We start from the raw sequence: 17,967 nt of genomic DNA, 5'->3' as shown, positions 1-17,967 counted from the left end.
CCTGAGTCCAAATTAAATCACAATTCTTCACTGTTAAATCAATCAATCAATCACAATGGCAATAGGATGCTACAAAGATTACAAAGATAAAAGAACACTATCAACATTATGTCATTTAGAATTTAATTAAAATATTTAAAAATTCTTGAAAAACATAACTTACCAAAACAGACAAATAAACTGATAATTTGAATAATCCTATACCTAATAAAGATTTAAATCTTTTATCTAAAAGTTCCTTACAGGCCAGGAAAAGTGGTTCACACCTGTAATCCCAGCACTTTGGGAGGCCAAGGCAGTAGGATTGCTTGAGCCCAGGAGTTTGAGACCAGGCTGGGCAATGCAGTAAGACCTCATCTCTACAAAAAATCAAAAAATGAGCAAGGCATGGTGGCGTTCACTTGGAGCCCTAGCTACTTAGGAGGCTGAGGTGGGAGGACCACCTGAGCCCAGAAGGTAGAGGGTGCAGTAAGCCAAGATTGCACCACTGCATTCCAGCCTGCCCAACAGAGTGAGATCTGTCTAAAAAACAAAAAGAAAAACAAAAAAAATCTTACAAAAAACCTCTAGGTCCTGGTAGGTTTATCACTAAAATTTCCAGGGGAGGGCTGGGCCCGGTGGCTCACACCTGTAATCCTAGCACTTTGGGAGGCCAAGGCGGGTGGATCACCTGAGGTCAGGAGTTCAAGACCAGACTGGCCAATGTGGCAAAACCCCTTCTCTACTAAAAATACAAAAATTAGCCTGTCATGATGGTGGGCGCCTTTAATCCCAGCTACTCTGGAGGCTGAGGCGGGAGAATCGCTTGAACCCAGCGGGAGGAGGTTGCAATGAGCCAAGATTGCGCCACTCCACTCCAGCCTGGGCGAAAGAGTGAAACTCCATCTCAAAAAAAAAAAAAAAAAACTAGGGGAACATGTTCTTAGGACCCCCTGAAGTCTGCGTCATGAAAGAAAAATTAAAAGAAAAAAAGTAAAAATTCCCAAACATTTAAAGAATAAATAATATTTATATTACACAAAATCTTCCAGGGATTAGAAAGAGAGAAAATACTGCCCAATTCATACTAAGAGGCCAGCATAACCTTGATACCAAAACCTGGAAAAGAACATTAAAAGGAAAGAAACCTATAGGTCAATTGCTCTCATAAACATAGACACAAAAATTCTAAATAAAATATTAGCAAGACAAATCCAGCAATCTATAAAAGGGTAAATGTTATATGATGTTGAGTTTATTCCAAAAATATGAAGTTGATTTAACATTTAAATTAAAGGATAAAAATGCAGTTGTCACAATTGATGGAGAATAAGCATTTGATAAAATGCTATACCCATTCAGGATTTAAAAAAAAATCTTTGCTATGAATTTGTTCAGCGGCAATAGAAACAAAATAAATAAAAACTTTTTTAGAAACCTTTTTAAGTAGTGATGAAAGAGTATTTCCTTAATATGAGAAAAGATTACTATAAAAAAGCATAGCAAACAAAATATTTATTGCCAAATATTAAAAGCTTTCCCACTAGCCAGGTGCGGTGGCTCACGCCTGTAATCTCAGCATTTTGGGAGGCCAAGGCAGGAGGATCATGAGGTCAGGAGATAGAGACCATCCTGGCTAACATGGTGAAACCCCGTCTCTACTAAAAATACAAAAAATTAGCTGGGCACGGTGGCGGGCGCTTGTAGTCCCAGCTACTCGGAAGGCTGAGGCAGGACGACGGCGTGAACTCGGGAGGCAGAGCTTGCAGTGAGCCGAGATTGCGCCACTGCACTCCAGCCTGGGCGACAGAGGGAGACTCCGTCTCAAAAAAAAAAAAAAAAAAATACCCGGTGTGGTGGTGGGCGCCTGTAGTCCCAGCTACTCAGGAGGCTGAGGCGGGAGAATCGCTTGAACCTAGGAGGCGGAGGTTGCAGTGAGCCGAGATTGTGCCACTGCACCCCAGCCTGGGCTACAGAGCGAGATCACGTCTCAAAAAAAAAAAAAAAAAAAAAGCTTTCCCCTTGAGATATGGAATAAAATGAGTTTATCCTCTGTCACTGTTTTGATTCAACATTAAACTGGACAATTTATATTTAACAAAGTGCAATGAGGCAATAAGGAATAAGTATGTAACTACTGGAAAAGAAGAAACAAAATTTTCATTATTCACAGACAACATAAAAAACTCAAAATGAGGCCGGGCGCGGTGGCTCATGCCTGTAATCCTAGCACTTTGGGAGGCCGAGGCGGGTGGATCATGAGGTCAGGAGTTCGAGACCAGCCTGGCCAACACAGTGAAACCCCGTCTCTACTAAAAATACAAAAATTAGCTGGGTGTGGTGGCGGGTACCTGTAGTCTCAGCTACTCAGGAGGCTGAGGCAGGAGAATCACTTGAACCCGGGAGGCAGAGGTTGCAGCGAGATGAGATAGGGCCACTGCACTCCAGCCTGACAACAGAGGGAGGCTTCGTCTCAAAAAATAAATAAATAAAAATAAAAAAATAAAAAAACCTCAAAATGAATCTACAGAATTAACATAAATTTGGCAGGACCCGAATACGAAATCAACACATAAAAATAAATTATTGTTAAAAAACAAATAATTGGAAAATAAGTTATCTTAAATTATAGCATTTACATCAGTATCCAAAATAAATTAATTCTAATGAAAGATGTGGAAGATCTGTATGCTAAAAGCAAGTAAATAATATTAAAACAATTAAAGACCTAAACAAATGGAGGGTTATAACATTTTCATATATTGGAAGAATCAGAATTCTAAAGATTTATTCCATTTTGCTTTTACAATCCCACTTAAAATCCCAGCAGCTTGTTTTTTAAAATTGCCAGCTGATTAATATATGGCAGATAAAACTGTCCCCCAAACCCCAATTCTTTCTCCAGCCAAAGAACTGGAAAATGGGTGACCTAGTAGGAGAGAAAATCTTTTGACAACATTTACACTACTCCAGCCAAACTTCATGGCAAAAACTGCAGTCAGAGCTGAATGAGGAGCCTATACTTCCACCTTACCTAGCAATAATGAAGCACCATTCTCCCTTCCTGCAGTGTCCACAGAAGCTGAGCTGGGTGTCTAGATTTCCACCCCTGCCTGGCAGCAACAGTGCCCCGCTCCCTATACCGGTGGTAGCAGTGGAGGCTGAATCGGGTATCTAAATTTCTACTCCTACCCAGCAGAAATGAGGCAGCTTTCCTCATGTCAGCAGAGGCTAGGGGAGCAGGGTGGACTTCCACCTCCACCCAGTGGTAACATGGTGTCCAGGCCCCGCATGGTGGCTCACGCCTGTAATCCCAGCACTTTGGGAGGCTGAGGCGGGTGGATCACCTGAGGTCAGGATTTCAAGACCAGTCTGGCCAACATGGTGAAACCCCATCTCTACTAAAACTTCAAAAATTAGCCAGGTGTGGTGGTGGGCATCTGTAATCCCAGCTACTCGCAAGGCTAAGGCAGGAGAATCTCTTGAACCAGGGAGGCGGAGGTTGCAGTGAAGCAAGATCGTGCCACTGCACTCCAGCCTGTGCAACAGAGCAAGACTCTGTCTCAAAAAAAAAAAAAGAAATACCAAGATGGTGTCCCCTTCCTTCCTCCACTAGCAAGGTGTCAGTGGAGGCCTGCTAAAATATAAAATTTCAATAAGATCCAGAAAATCATAAAATAATACCAGTATATCCGGCCGGGCGTGGTGGCTCACGCTTGTAATCCCAGCACTTTGGAAGGCCGAAGCGGGCGGATCACGAAGTCAGGAGATCGAGACCACGGTGAAACCCCGTCTCTACTAAAAATACAAAAAATTAGCCGGGCGTGGTGGCAGGCGCCTGTAGTCCCAGCTACTCGGAGAGGCTGAGGCAGGAGAATGGCGTGAACCCGGGAGGCGGAGCTTGCAGTGAGCCGAGATCGCGCCACTGCACTCCAGCCTGGGTGACAGAGAGAGACTCCGTCTCAAAAAAAAAAAAAAATAATAATAATAATAATAATACCAGTATGTCCAAGATACAATTAAAAAAAAAATCACTTGTCATACCAAGAACCCAGAAAAACCTCAATTTGAATGAGGCAATGATGGCAGCGGCTACTCCAGATGGCCTGCCACTACCATCGCACCAGCTGCAGCACTGAGGCACCTGGGGCTGCGTGCTTAGTGGAGCCGGAGGAAACAAGCGGGAGCCCCACCCCTTCTGAGTTGGGGCAGGAGGTCCCTCGGTGCCTCTGCGGCTACTCAAACTGTGGCTGCAGACCCGGCCTCCCACTTCATGGAGGAAACAGGAGCCCCGCCCTCTTGGGCGGAGCTGCAGCTGCACAAGTTGTGGCTGAAGATCCGAGCCTCACTGCGCTCTTTCGGGGCTGGGAGCAGGCAGGATCCCTGTCCTCCACGGCACAGCTGCAGCCACCAAAACTGCAGCTGCAGACCTGGGCCTCCCACTCAGAAGAGCAGGCAGGAGTCCTGTCCCCCCTCCCCCCACCTTCACACGCAGCTGCCGCCACCCAAACCCTGGCTGGAGACTCAGACATCCCTGCACTCTTGCGGGCCCGGGAATGCCCCCCTTGCCCTCGCAGGCTTGGAAGCACCTGCTCTCACTTCCTGGCTTCTCCCTGCTGTTCCCCCTTCCCATCTCAGAGCAAAGTCTGGGAGGATACCATAAATGACAGCAGGAGACAGACAGATTCCTGGGTAGAAGGGGATGGGTCCCTGGTGAGACCCCACCTTTAGGCCAAGGAGGACTGGAGACTGGGCTGCCATTCCCATGGAGTGGGAACTTATGATGCCTTTTCCCAGTCACCCATGGCTGTCCATGGACCAATAGTGCACACTTCCTCCCCTCTGAGGGCTTTTATGAATCCATAAAAGCCCTGGGTTCAGCCAGAGCTGAGCAGAGGACAGGACAACCAGCTGCAGAGAGGAGCTACCCACTCCAAGTCCTCCTCTCTACTGAGAGCTGGGAAGAGGACTGGAAGACTTGCTTGCAGAGAGGAGAAACCCACTTTAGTGCCTCCTCTCTACTAGGAGCTGAACACTGTTGGGGCACCCCGGCTGCAGACCCTGCTGTGGGTCTCCGGTAAGTTGTCTATTGCTCAGTAAAGCTCCTCTTCATCTTGCTCACCCTCCACTTGTCTGCATGCCTCATTCTTCCTGGTCACAGGACAAGAACTCCGGCCCCACTGAATGGTGGAGCTAAAAGAGCTATAACACAAACAGGGCTGAAACATGCCCCTTGCTTGCCACGTTGCAGGTGAAGAGAAGGAGAGAAGAGCTGTGACTCCACAGGGAGCCCAGACCTGGGAGCTCCCCAAGCCAGGACTGTGACTCCCTCTTTGGGGTCCTGCAGTGCCTGGTGTCTCCAAGCTTCCAGACACCACTGCCTTTCCTGGTGCTAGCCAGGGAAGCTGCTTGCAGTGCGCCTGGTCCAGCTACAGCCTCACAGAGAGCCAGGGCCCTTGCCAGCACCCGGAGCTGCCAGCCCCACTGCAGCAGCTAGCACGTCTGACTGCAGCAGTGGCTGGACCCCATGCTTGCTCACATACCCCTCACCACTCCGTGCCTGACTCACCCTTGGCAGATGTGGGATCCATGCTGGTAGTGTGAGCTGAGTGCAGCCTGCAAATCGAAGTGGGCAGAATGAGCCCAGCAGGCCTGAGCAAAACTCAGGCAAAGGCACCACTGGCCAGAGGTTTCAGGCCAGAAAATTGACACCCCAAGGATCCCGTAACAGCAACAGATGCTAGCACCAAGATGACAAAAATCTTGTAATTATCTGACAAAGGTTTTAATGTAGACATAATAAAAATGCTTCAATTATAAATATATTATAATTAAACAATTATAAATATGCATACAACAAATGAAAGAATAGAAAATCTACACAAAGAAATAGAAGACATAAGAACCAAATGGAAATTTTAAAATTTGAAAACACAATAACTGAAACTGAAAACGAATTGGATGGCTAAAAAATAGAATGGAGAGCTGTGGCTGGGAGCGGTGGCTCATGCCTGTAATCCCAGCACTTTGGGAAGCCGAGGCAGGCAGATCACCTGAGGTCAGGAGTTTGAGACCAGCCTAGCCAACATGGTGAAACACCGTCTCTATTAAAAATACAAAAAATCAGCTAAGTATGGTGGCGCACGCCTGTAATCCCAGCTACTCTGGAGGCTGAGGCAGGAGAATCACTTGAACCTGGGAGGCAGAGGTTGCAGTGAGCCAAGATCATGCCACTGCACTCCAGCCTGGGGAACAGAGTGAGACTTGGTCTCGAAAAAAAAAAAAATAGAATGGAGATAACAGAAGAAAGGACCTGTAAATATAAAGACAGCACAGTAGAAATTACCCTACAAGGACAACAGGAAGAAAAAAAAAAGAACTGAGCCTTAGGTACCGTGGGAAAATAACAAAAGAGATCTAGCATTTGTGTGATCAGAGTCTTAGAAAAGAGAAAGAGAGTGGGGATGAACAAATTTCAAAAAAAATAATGGCTGGATTTTCCCCAAATTTGGCAACAGACATAAACGTAGATTCAAGAAGCTGAGGAAACTCTTGACAAATGAACCCAAAGAAATCCACAACAAGGACATCATAATCAAACTTTTGAAAACTAAGGACAAAGAAAACATCTTGAAATCAGCCAAAGGTGCATTACCTATAAGGGGACAACAATCCATTTATTTTTATTTTTATTTAATTTTATTATTTTTTAAATTCAAATACCAACTCGAAGCAGAGGGGAACAACAATCCAAATGTCATGAGAAATCATAGAGGCCAAAAGGAAGTGGCACATTTTTCAAGTGCTGAGAGAATAGTCAACCCAACATTTTATATGCATAAAATATCCTTCAAGATGGAAATTCAGTTACACACATTTTCTCTTTCTCTCTTTCTTTTCTTTCTTTCTTTTTTTTTTCCTTTTTCTTTTTTTTTTTTTTTTTTTTTTTGAGACGGAGTCTCGCTCTGTCACCCAGGCTGGAGTGCAGTGGCGCAATCTCGGCTCACTGCAAGCTCCGCCTCCCGGGTTCACGCCATTCTCCTGCCTCAGCCTCTCCGAGTAGCTGGGACTACAGGCACCCACCACCACACCCGGCTAATTTTTTGTATTTTTAGTAGAGACGGGGTTTCACCGTGGTCTCGATCTCCTGACCTCGTGATCCGCCCGCCTCGGCCTCCCAAAGTGCTGGGATTACAAGCGTGAGCCACCGCGCCAGGCCTTTTTTTCCTTTTTCTTTCTCCTTCCTTCCTTTCTGGCTTTCTGCTTTCCTTTCTTTCTCCTTCCTTCCTTCTTCTCTTTTTCTTTCTCTTTCTCCTTCCTTCTTCTCTTTTTCTCTTTCTCTTTCATTTTCTTTTCTTTTTTTTTTTTTTTTGCAGGGTCTCAATCTGTTGTCCAGGCTGAAGTGAAGTGGTGCAATCACAGCTCACTGCAGCTTTGTCCTCCCAGGCTTAATTGATCCTTCCACTTTAGCCTCATGAGTACCTGGTACTACAGGCGTGTTCCATCATATCCAGCTAATTTTGTACAGGGTCTCACCATGTTGCCCAGGCTGGTCTTGAACTCCTGGGCTCAAGCAATCTGCTCACCTCGGCTTCCCTAAGTGCTGGGATTACAAGTGTGAGCCACTGCATCTGGCCAAGACATTTTCAAATAAAGGAAAATTAAGAACTTTTGCCAGCCAATCTATCCTTTAAAATGGCCAAAGGAAGTTTTTGAAACAGATGGAAAATGATAAAAGAAGGAATCTTTAAGTAGCAGTAATGAGAAAAGAACAATGGAAAGGGTATAAACATGGTTAACAACAACAAAAAAATTCTCTTCTTGATTTTTAAAAAGATTACGTTTGACAGTAGTGTTACAGGTAGTCAGGCATGAGTGGCGCAGGAGAGGGCTCTCCCTGCACCCGTTAGAAATGTCTGGTGATGGCTCGGCATTTATCACATTGCCTCTCTAAAAATGATAATGTGGCAGGGCCAGGGAGAGGCCATTTCCTGATGGTCCACACCTGTTAATTGAATGTAGGTTCCAGGGAGAAGCAACTTCCTGGGCATGGATGTTAAGAGACAAAAATGGTGAAGTATGATTTTCTGGGGACGCTCCACCAGAAAAAGGAAGAAAGCCTCAGATTGGACATGCATATAACTCCCTAAACACACTGAACAGGCTCGATTCCAAAGGGTAAGGAAAGCACTGGGCATGCGGAAAGCCCACCCTATGGGAAGAATCATGGGAAAGAGGCAAACTTAAAAAAGTCCTAGGATCATGGTTAAACAGGGCATTTGACCTTCTCTATTAAACTTCATGTGCCTGCTTTTTTTTTTTTTTTTTTCCAAGCGCACCTTCCTTTCTTTCCTATTCTAAGGCCTTTTTAAATAAACTTCCATTCCTGCTCTGGAACTTGCCATGGACTCATACAGATAGGCTGCTGCTACCTTGGGGTAACTCAGATCTCTGCCACTGCTAAGAGTAGAAGCAAAAATCATAAAATTATTTAATGAGATTCTCTAATAGGTAGAGAAAATATTTAATACAATTGTATTATGAATGGGGAGGGTAAGGTATGTAAATAAGGTAAATTTTCTACATTTCACTTGACATGGTAAAACAATAGTAGTATACTGTAATCCATTTTGTATGTATAAGGTAACACCTAGAGCAAACACTCAAAACAACTATAAAAAGAGATACCTTCAAAAACACTGTAAAATACTACCCACAATGTGAAAATGCAATCCACAAAATGGGAAAAAATATTTGCAAGTCATATATCTCATAAGAAATTGCTATCCAGACTATATAAATAACTGCTACAATTCAACAACATTAAAACAACCTGATTTTGAAATGGGCAAAGAACTTGAATTAACAAACATTACACCAAAGAAGATATACAAATGGTCAATAAGCACATGAAAAGATGCTCAACATCATTAATAATTAGGTAAATGCAAATCAAAGCTACATTGAGATACCACTTCACACTCATTAGGATGCTATTATAAAACAAACAGGGCCGGGCATGGTGGCTCACGCCCCTAATCCTAGCACTTTGGGAGGCCGAGGTGGGCAGATGACCTGAGGTCAGGAGTTCGAGACCAACCTGGGCAATGTAGGGAGACCCCCATCTCTTAAAAAGAAAGAAAAGAAAAAAAAGCCTGGGCACGATGGCTCATGCCTGTAATCCCAGCACTTTGGGAGGCTGAGGTGGGTGGATCACCTGAGGTCAGGAGTTCGAGACCAGCCTGGCCAACATGGTGAAACCCCATCTCTACTAAAAATACAAAAATTTGCTGGGCATGGTGGCAGATGCCTGTAATCCCAGCTACTTGGGAGGCTTAGGCAGGTGAATCGCTTGAGCCCAGGAGTCGAAGGTTGCAGTGAGCTGAGATCATGCCACTGTACTCCCGTAAAAAGAGTAGTAGAAGAAACAGTAAAACCAGTAAAAGAGTTCACTAAGGTTGTGGGATACAAGATCAACATATAAAAATGAATTATATTTCTTTTCTTTTCTTTTTTTTTTTTTGAGGCAGGTTCTTGCTCTGTTGCCCAGGCTGAAGGGCAGTTGTATGATCTCAGCTCACTACAACTTCTGCATCCCAAACTCAAAGGAGACTTTCAGCTCAGCCTCCCAAGCAGATGGAACTACAGGCATGTGCCACCACATCTGGCTAATTTTTGTATTCTTTGTAGAGATGGAGTTTCACCATGTTGCTCAGTCTGGTCTCAATGAATTATATTTCTATAGACCAGTAATAAACATGGAGAAGATGGAATTAAAACACAATATCATTTGCAATCATTAAAAAAATACTAAAATACTGGCCGGGCGCGGTGGCTCACGCTTGTAATCCCAGCACTTTGGGAGGCGGAGGCGGGCGGATCACAAGGTCAGGAGATCGAGACCACGGTGAAACCCCGTCTCTACTAAAAAATACCAAAAATTAGCCGGGCGTGGTGGTGGGCGCCTGTAGTCCCAGCTACTCGGAGAGGCTGAGGCAGGAGAATGGCGTGAACCCGGCAGGCGGAGCTTGCAGTGAGCCGAGATTGCGCCACTGCATTCCAGCCCGGGCGACAGAGCGAGACTCCGTCTCAAAAAAAAAAAAAAAAAAAAAATACTAAAATACTTAGGTGTAAATCTCACAAAACCTGTACAGGATCTGTATGCTCAAAACTACAAACCAATGATAAAATAAATCAAAGATAAAAATAAATGGAAAGACATACCATGTTCATGGATTGGAGGACTAAGCATGGCAAACATGTTCAATTCTCCCAATTAATATACAGATCTAACATATTTCCTATTATAATGAAACCATCATTGCAAAATTATAACTGAGACAGTGAAAGAGATCTGACCTAACCTCCATCTTGCTTCTAACCTCTAAGCTGCTCTTGTTCATTCCTGACAGTAGGCCAAACTAACTTTGGGAGGAACTTAATGTACAGTCTATAGTTTGAAACAGTCCTTTCCCAAAACAAACCCCCTTCTTGCCTGAGGACTAGACTGCCTTTGTAGGACCAACAAATTAGCCAAAAGATCAGAAATTATGGTTTAGGATTCACGCAGCTAGAGGCTACAAGATTCTGACCCTTCCCAAGTTGATCCAGTGGATAACAACACCATTATAAAACCTAAGATGCTGGGAGCAGTGGCTCACACTTGTAATCCCAGCACTTTGGGAGGCCGAGGCAGGCGGATCACGAGGTCAGGAGATCGAGACCACGGTGAAACCCCGTCTCTACTAAAAATACAAAAAAATTAGCCGGGCGAGGTGACGGGTGCCTGTAGTCCCAGCTACTCGGAGAGGCTGAGGCAGGAGAATGGCGTGAACCCGGGAGGCGGAGCTTGCAGTGAGCAGAGACTGTGCCACTGCACTCCAGCCTGGGCGACAGAGCGAGACTCCATCTCAAAAAAAAAAAAAAAACCTAAGATAAGTACTTGAAATATTTTGCAAATCCTGTACTCAGTGAATCAGCTGATACCACCCAGATCAATAAACTGGCTCATTTGGTTTTGTGGCCCCTACCCAGGAACTGACTCAGCACAAGAGGATGGATAGCTTTGACTCGCTATTATGTCATCTCTGGCCAATCAGAACTCTCTGTCTGAACTCAGACTCACCTTCTCCCTACCCACCAAATTATCCTTAAAAACTTCAATCCCCAAATTCTTAGGGAGACTGATGAGTAATAAAACTCCAGTGCGAATTACTCTTTCTCTATTGCAATTCCCGTCTTGATAAATCGGCTCCGTCTAGGCAGCGGGCAAGATGAACCTGTGGGGCTGTTAGTTTACAACCTAATCAATATTTTTAGAAATAGACAAGCTTAGTCTAAAATTCATATGGAGGCCGGGCACGGTGGCTCACGCCAGTAATCGCTACACTTTGGGAGGCTGAGGTGGGTGGATCACAAGGTCAGGAGAGCGAGACCATCCTGGCGAACACGGTGAAACCCCATCTCTAATAAAAATACAAAAAAAAAAAAAAAAAAAAAGTAGCCGGGCATGGTGGCTGGCGCCTGTAGTACCAGCTACTTGGGAGGCTGAGGCAGGAGAATGGTGTGAATCTGGGAGGCGGAGCTTGCAGTGAGCCGAGATCACGCCACTGCACTCCAGCCTGGGCCACAGAGTGAGACTCCGCCTCAAAAGAAATAAAATAAAATAGGCTGGGCGTGGTGGCTCACGCCTGTAATCCCAGCACTTTGGGAGGCCGAGGTGGGTGGATCACCTGGGGTCAGGAGTTCAAGACCAGCCTGGCCAACATGGTGAAACCCAGTCTCTACTTAAAATACAAAAATTAGCTTGCTTGCTTGCTTCCTTCCTTCCTTCCTTCCTTCCTTCCTTCCTTCCTCTCCCTCCTCCTTCTTTTTTCTTCTTCCTCTGTCCGGCTGGTCACTCCTCCTGCACTCATGTGCCCTCTCTACTTAAAAAAAAATAGCTTCTTGCTTCTTCTTCCTTCCTTCCTTCCTTCCTTCCTTCCTTCCTTCCTCCCTCCCTCCCTCCCTTCTTTTCTTTCTTCTTCCCTCTGTGGCCCGGGCTGGAGTACACTCGGCTCGCTGCAGACTCCCTGCGTCCGGCTCCCCTGATTCTCCTGCCCTGCCCTGCGGGCTGCCTGGGATTGCCCGCGCACGCCACCACCCCTCCCTGGTTTTTCTCCTTTGGCTGGAGGCGCGGTTTCGCCATGTCGGCCAGGCTGGTCTCCAGCTCCTGTCCTCCAGTGCTCTGCCCGTCTTGGCCTCCCGAGGTGCTGGGACTGCAGACGATGGCTCGCTCACTCGGTGCTCGGTGTTGCCCGGGCTGGAGTGCGGTGGCGTGGTCTTGGCTCGCTGCAGCCTCTGCCTCCCAGCCGCCTGCCATGGCCTCCCAGGGTGCTGGGATTGCAGCCTCTGCCCTGCCGCCGCCCCGTCTGGGAGGTGGGGAGCGTCTCTGCCTGGCCGCCCATTGTCTGGATTATGAGGAGCTCCTCTGCCCGGCCGCCCCGTCTGGGAGGTGAGGAGCGCCTCTGCCCAGCCGCCACCCCGTCTAGGAAGTGAGGAACGTCTCTGCCTGGCCGCCCATCGTCTGGGATGTGAGGAGCACCTCTGCCCGGCCGCCACCCGTCTGGGAAGTGAGGAGCGCCTCTGCCCGGCCACCCATCGTCTGGGAAGTGAGGAGCGCCTCTGCCCGGCGGCCCCGTCTGGGAAGTGAGGAGCGCCTCTGCCCGGCCACCCCGTCTGGGAGGTCTACCACAGAGGCCAGAAGCAATGTGGGGGCTGGACGTGGTGGCTCAAGCCTGTAGTCCCAGTACTCTGGGAGGCCGAGGCGGGTTGATCACTTGAGGCTAGGAGTTCGAGACCAGTCTGGCCAACATGGCGAAACATATGAAAAATACAACTGACAAGCCAACCAACCAACCAAGCGACAACAAAACAGGTCTACCCTGGAGTCATACTCTAATTTTTTCTATTTTCCTCCCTTTCTGATCCTTTATCCCACTTTCTTTTTCTTCCTCTTCCTTCTCCTTCTTCTTTGTCAAATAGAGGATTGAGTTATTATCATTGATCCATACAAAGTCCCTCTCTCATTTATTTTCTTTAATTCCCACCCCCCATTTCTATTCCCCGTCTTCCCATGTGCAACCTTCCTAATATGTTTGATATGCATCTTTTTGTTTGTATGTACTTTTAGAAAATGTTTGTTTTGTGTGCAAAAAAAAAAAATTAAAAAAAATACAAAAATTAGCTGGGCATGGTGGCAGGCGCCTGTAATCCCAGCTACTTGGGAGGCCGAGGCAGGAGAATTGCTTGAACCCAGGAGGCGGAGGTTGCATTGAGCCAAGATCATGCCATTGCATTCCAGCCTGGGGGACAAGAGTGAGACTTCATCTGAAGAAAGGAAGGAAGGAAGGAAGGAAGGAAGGAAGGAAGGAAGGAAGGAAGGAAGGAAGGAAGGAAGGAAGGAAGGAAAGAAGGGAGGGAGGGAGGGAGGGAGGGAAGGAAACTGGACTTCATAAAAATTTAAAACTTTTGCTCTGCAAAAGGCTCTGTTAAGATGAAAAGATAAGTTATAGACTGGAAGAAAATATTTGCAAATCACATGGCAAAGGACTTTAATCTAGAATATATAAAGAAGTCTCAAAACACAATGGTTAAAAACAATCCAATTATAAAACGGGCAAGAGGCATGCAGATACATTTCACCAAAGATGACATATGGATGGCAAATAAGCACATGAAAACATGTTAAACATCATTAGCCATTAGGGAAATGCAAACAAACGAAAACCAGTATCAATACATCTCTATTAGAACAGTGAAAATAAAAACTAGTGCCAATCCTATATCCTGGCAAAAATGCAGAGGAACTGCATCTCTTATTGTTGGTAGGAATGTAAAATGAGATAGCAACTCTGGGAAATAGTTTGGCAGTTTCCTATAAAACTAAACATATACTTACCATATTATCCACCATCACACTCCAGGACAATTATCCCAGAGAAATGAAAACTTATATGCACAAAAATTTATACACAAATGTTCACAGCAGTTTTATTTTTAATAGCCCAAAACTAGAAACAACCCAATGTCCTACAATAGATGAGTGAGCAGTTAGACAAACTGGTACATCCACAGCAATTTTTTAAAAAACGAAAAACTATCGGTACATATAATAAAACTTGGATGGAATTCAAGGGCATCATACTGTGGAGGGGAAACCCATTCTCAAAAAGTTACATACGCTATGTTTGTATCACATATATTATGCCATTTATAACTTCTTGAAATGACAAAATTACAGTGAAGATTAGTGCTTTCCAGGGGTTAGGGAAGGTGGTGAAAGGATGGGTGATAAGGTGTGACAAGTGGGTAGTACAAGGGTTCCTTTGTGGCAATGAATCAATTTTATATATTATGGTGGTGGTTAAAGTGCACAACTACACACACACACACACACACACACACGAACTGGTGAAATCTGAATAAGATCTGGAGTTTAGTTAATAGTAATGTGCCAGTCAGTGTTGGTTTCTTAGTTTTGACAAAGGTACCATGTTAACATTAAGATATTAACATAAGGGGAAACTGGATGAATGGTATATAAGGAACTCTGTACTGTCTTTGTAACTTTTCTGTAAAGATAACATTATTCCAACATAAAAACATTTATTTTATAAAAGCAAAGAAAAAATGCTAATATGACACTATTACACATCAACCAGAATGGATGAAATTACAGTGAAAATAGCAGGTAGGTAACATGAGGCAATACTCTATTTTCCAGTAATTTCCTTTTTAAGCTTTATACCCAGCAGAAATACATATGTTCAACAAGACAATTCTAGAATGTTCATAGCAGCTTTATTCATAATAGCCAAAACTGGAAACAGCCCAAATGCATAGTAACAGAATGAGTAGAGTATATTTATACAATTCAATACTGTATACAACAGTATGAATGAACGAACTACAACATGCAACAATATAGATGAGTTGTATAGACATATTGTTGAGTCAAAGAAGCCAGACACGAGTACATGATATATTATTTCATTTATTTGAAGTTGAAAAACAGGCAAAATAAATCTATGCTGTTGAATTAATAGACCATCCTTGGGATAGTGGTATAGTAACTGGAAGAGAACATGCATGGGGCTTCTGAAGTACTGGTGATGTTCCAACTCTTAATTTCATACTAGTTTTTGCATGTATTCACTGTGTGAAAAGTCACACCTGTACACAGTTTGTGTGATTTTCTGTATGTAAACTATACTTCAATGAAAAATTTACCAAAAAGCAAACAAACAGCAAGTGAGATATCACTACACACGCATTAAAAAGCCTAAAATTAAAAGGGAAATCAATCAATAACAACTGCCAGCAAGGATGTGGAGCAACAGAAATGTTCATTTACAGATAGTGAGAATATAAATTAGCATAATCACTTTAGAAAAATGGTTGGCAGCCTCTATTAAAGGTGAATATGCGCATATTCTATGAACCAGCAATTCCACCCCATTACATATCCATCACAAATGTACACATGCGTGTTCTCAAAAGACATGTACAGGAATGTTCGTAGTAGTATTATCCCAAACTGAAAATAATCCAAATGTCCTTCAGTGCTGTTGGAGCTTATTAAGGTCAATTACAGCTCAGAATGGCAGTGAAGTTAACTTCACTGGGGACATCCCTCAATCAATTGGAAACAGGAGCCAGAGGATAAGTATTTCAGCCTCCTGTTCGGTCAATTCTGGGAAGCATTATATATCCAATCTCCATAATACCTTTCTATTGGTTTTTTCTGTCTCTCTCTTCCATCTTTCCCACTCCTGCATGCTGGAGCCAAACCCCAAATAAACTACTGCACTCAAGGTTTTTTCTCTGAAGATCTGCTCTCAGGGAAGCCCAAACTTCCATGATTCCATTTATATATGGCTTCAAAACAGGTAAAACCTATCTATGGTGATACAAGTCAGAAGAGTGGCTAGGATAACCAGTGGTGGTAATGATGGCAGAGAGATTTCTGGAGTGCTGGTTATGTTCCGCCTCAGAGTGGTGTTTAACCATCAGAGTGGTGTTTAAACAGGCATGTTTACTTTGTAAATCTTCATCGAGCTGTATGCTTAAGATGTATCCATTTTATAGTATATAAATATTTTAACTTTAAAAATTAAGGAATGCAGGTGTTAACTGGTACAAGAGATTCCCACTAAGAAAAAAGTGGGCTTTGTAAGGGAAACTGAACTTAAAGGTATTGAAAAACAGATGAACAGCCAGGCACGGTGGCTCACGCCTGTAATCCCAGCACTTTGGAAGGCCAAGGCGGGCGGCGGATCACAAGGTCACAAGTTCGAGACCAGCCTGACCAACATGGTGAAACCCCGTCTCTACTAAAAATACAAAAAAAAAAAAAAAAAAAAAAAGCCAGGCGAGGTGGCTGTAATCCCAGCTACTCAGGAGGCTGAGGCAGAATTGCTTGAACATGGGAGGCGGAGGTTGCAGTGAGCCAAGACCATGCCACTGGACTCCAGCCTGGGCAACACAGCGAGACTCTGTCTCAAAAAAAAATGGACACACCCAACTTTTTGGATAATGCCCTCTCTCATCCTTGGCATGAGATGACTGATTATGAATTACTGAGGGATTTGTTGGAGACTGACATTAGGAGAGGAATGTGAACTATTATAGTGAAAGCTGTAGTAGTAAAACTTACCCATAAGAATGCACCCATTTGAGACAGGCAAAAGACATTACAACGCTCCTCTAGGTGTGTGTTGAAGTTAGTTCTTCAGCTTTGCTTTGCATTTCTGCTGTTTGCAAGACTGCCTCACAGAGGGTCAATCCTCCCTTTTCCTCTCCCTTTTCTATTTATTGATTCAACATATATTTGTCTAGACACTGTGCTAACCACTAGGACTATATTAATCACAAGTAATAGATGTGGTCCCTGCTCTGAGTTTCATTCTAATTTAAAAAAAACCCACATTAATAATCATGCAAATCAATGAGTATGATTGTAGTGCTACGAAGAAGAGATTCCTGGTCTTGACAGCCTATCTGTCTGGTTAAGAAAGAAAGGGTAGGCTTTCTGGAGGAAGTGACACAAGTTGAAATCTGAAGGATGAAGAGAAGTTAACTAGGGAACCAAATAGGTGGGGAGCATGAGTAGTAAGAGCAACAAAGTCCAATGTGGTTGGAACAGAGACAGTAAGGGGACATATAGTAGAGGCTGGACAGATCAGCAAGGGTCAGGCTATCTCTGGCCTTGTGGACTGTGTTAAAAAGTTTTGTCATTATCCTAAGGGCAAGTAATGCCAGAAATGGTTTTAAGTTGAGAAGTGCCCTGATTATATGTGTGTTTTGAAAAAAACCCAATATGGCTGTTGTATGAACAAGTGATTGGAAAGAGATAAAAGTGGATGAAGGGTAGACAGGAGGATACTGCAGTAAGCCAGGAGCAAGGTGATGGAAGCTTGGATTGGCATGGTAGCTGTCAAGATGGAGAGAAGTAAAACTATTCAAAAGATATTTAGAAGGCACATGGGCACTAACGGTAGCTATAAAATATGATGTTCCATCTTTATTTCTAAACAGAACAAATAGACTAATGCATTTACATCAGATACAGGAGTATGCATGTTCTTAACCTTGGCTATTAGTCTTGAGTAGCACATTTCTTCCTAGGGAAAAAGTTATGTGACCAGATTGTACCTTAATTGTGGGTGGAATATTCAGAAGCTTCTAAGTATGAATGTGCTCAAGAAGAGAATTGAGAATTGCCTTCAAGTTGCAAAAGAAAGGGGGACAAGGCTATGGAACCACCAATAAGTATGAACACCCAAAAGGCATTTAAAGAAAGAGAAAATAGACAAGTGTACAAACAGAAGGGCAAGCAAGAGGCTACTCTCTGGGTGGGAAAAATTTAAATAGGACTATTCAGATAAACCAAAGCTAGGACAATGCTTCTCAAGACCTACAGAGATTTCTGGAAAATGAGCCATCAAG

Source organism: Nomascus leucogenys, chromosome 22a (genome assembly GCF_006542625.1).
Source record: "Nomascus leucogenys isolate Asia chromosome 22a, Asia_NLE_v1, whole genome shotgun sequence".
In the NCBI taxonomy this organism is placed as follows: Eukaryota; Metazoa; Chordata; class Mammalia; order Primates; family Hylobatidae; genus Nomascus; species Nomascus leucogenys.
This window is presented reverse-complemented; position numbering follows the sequence as displayed.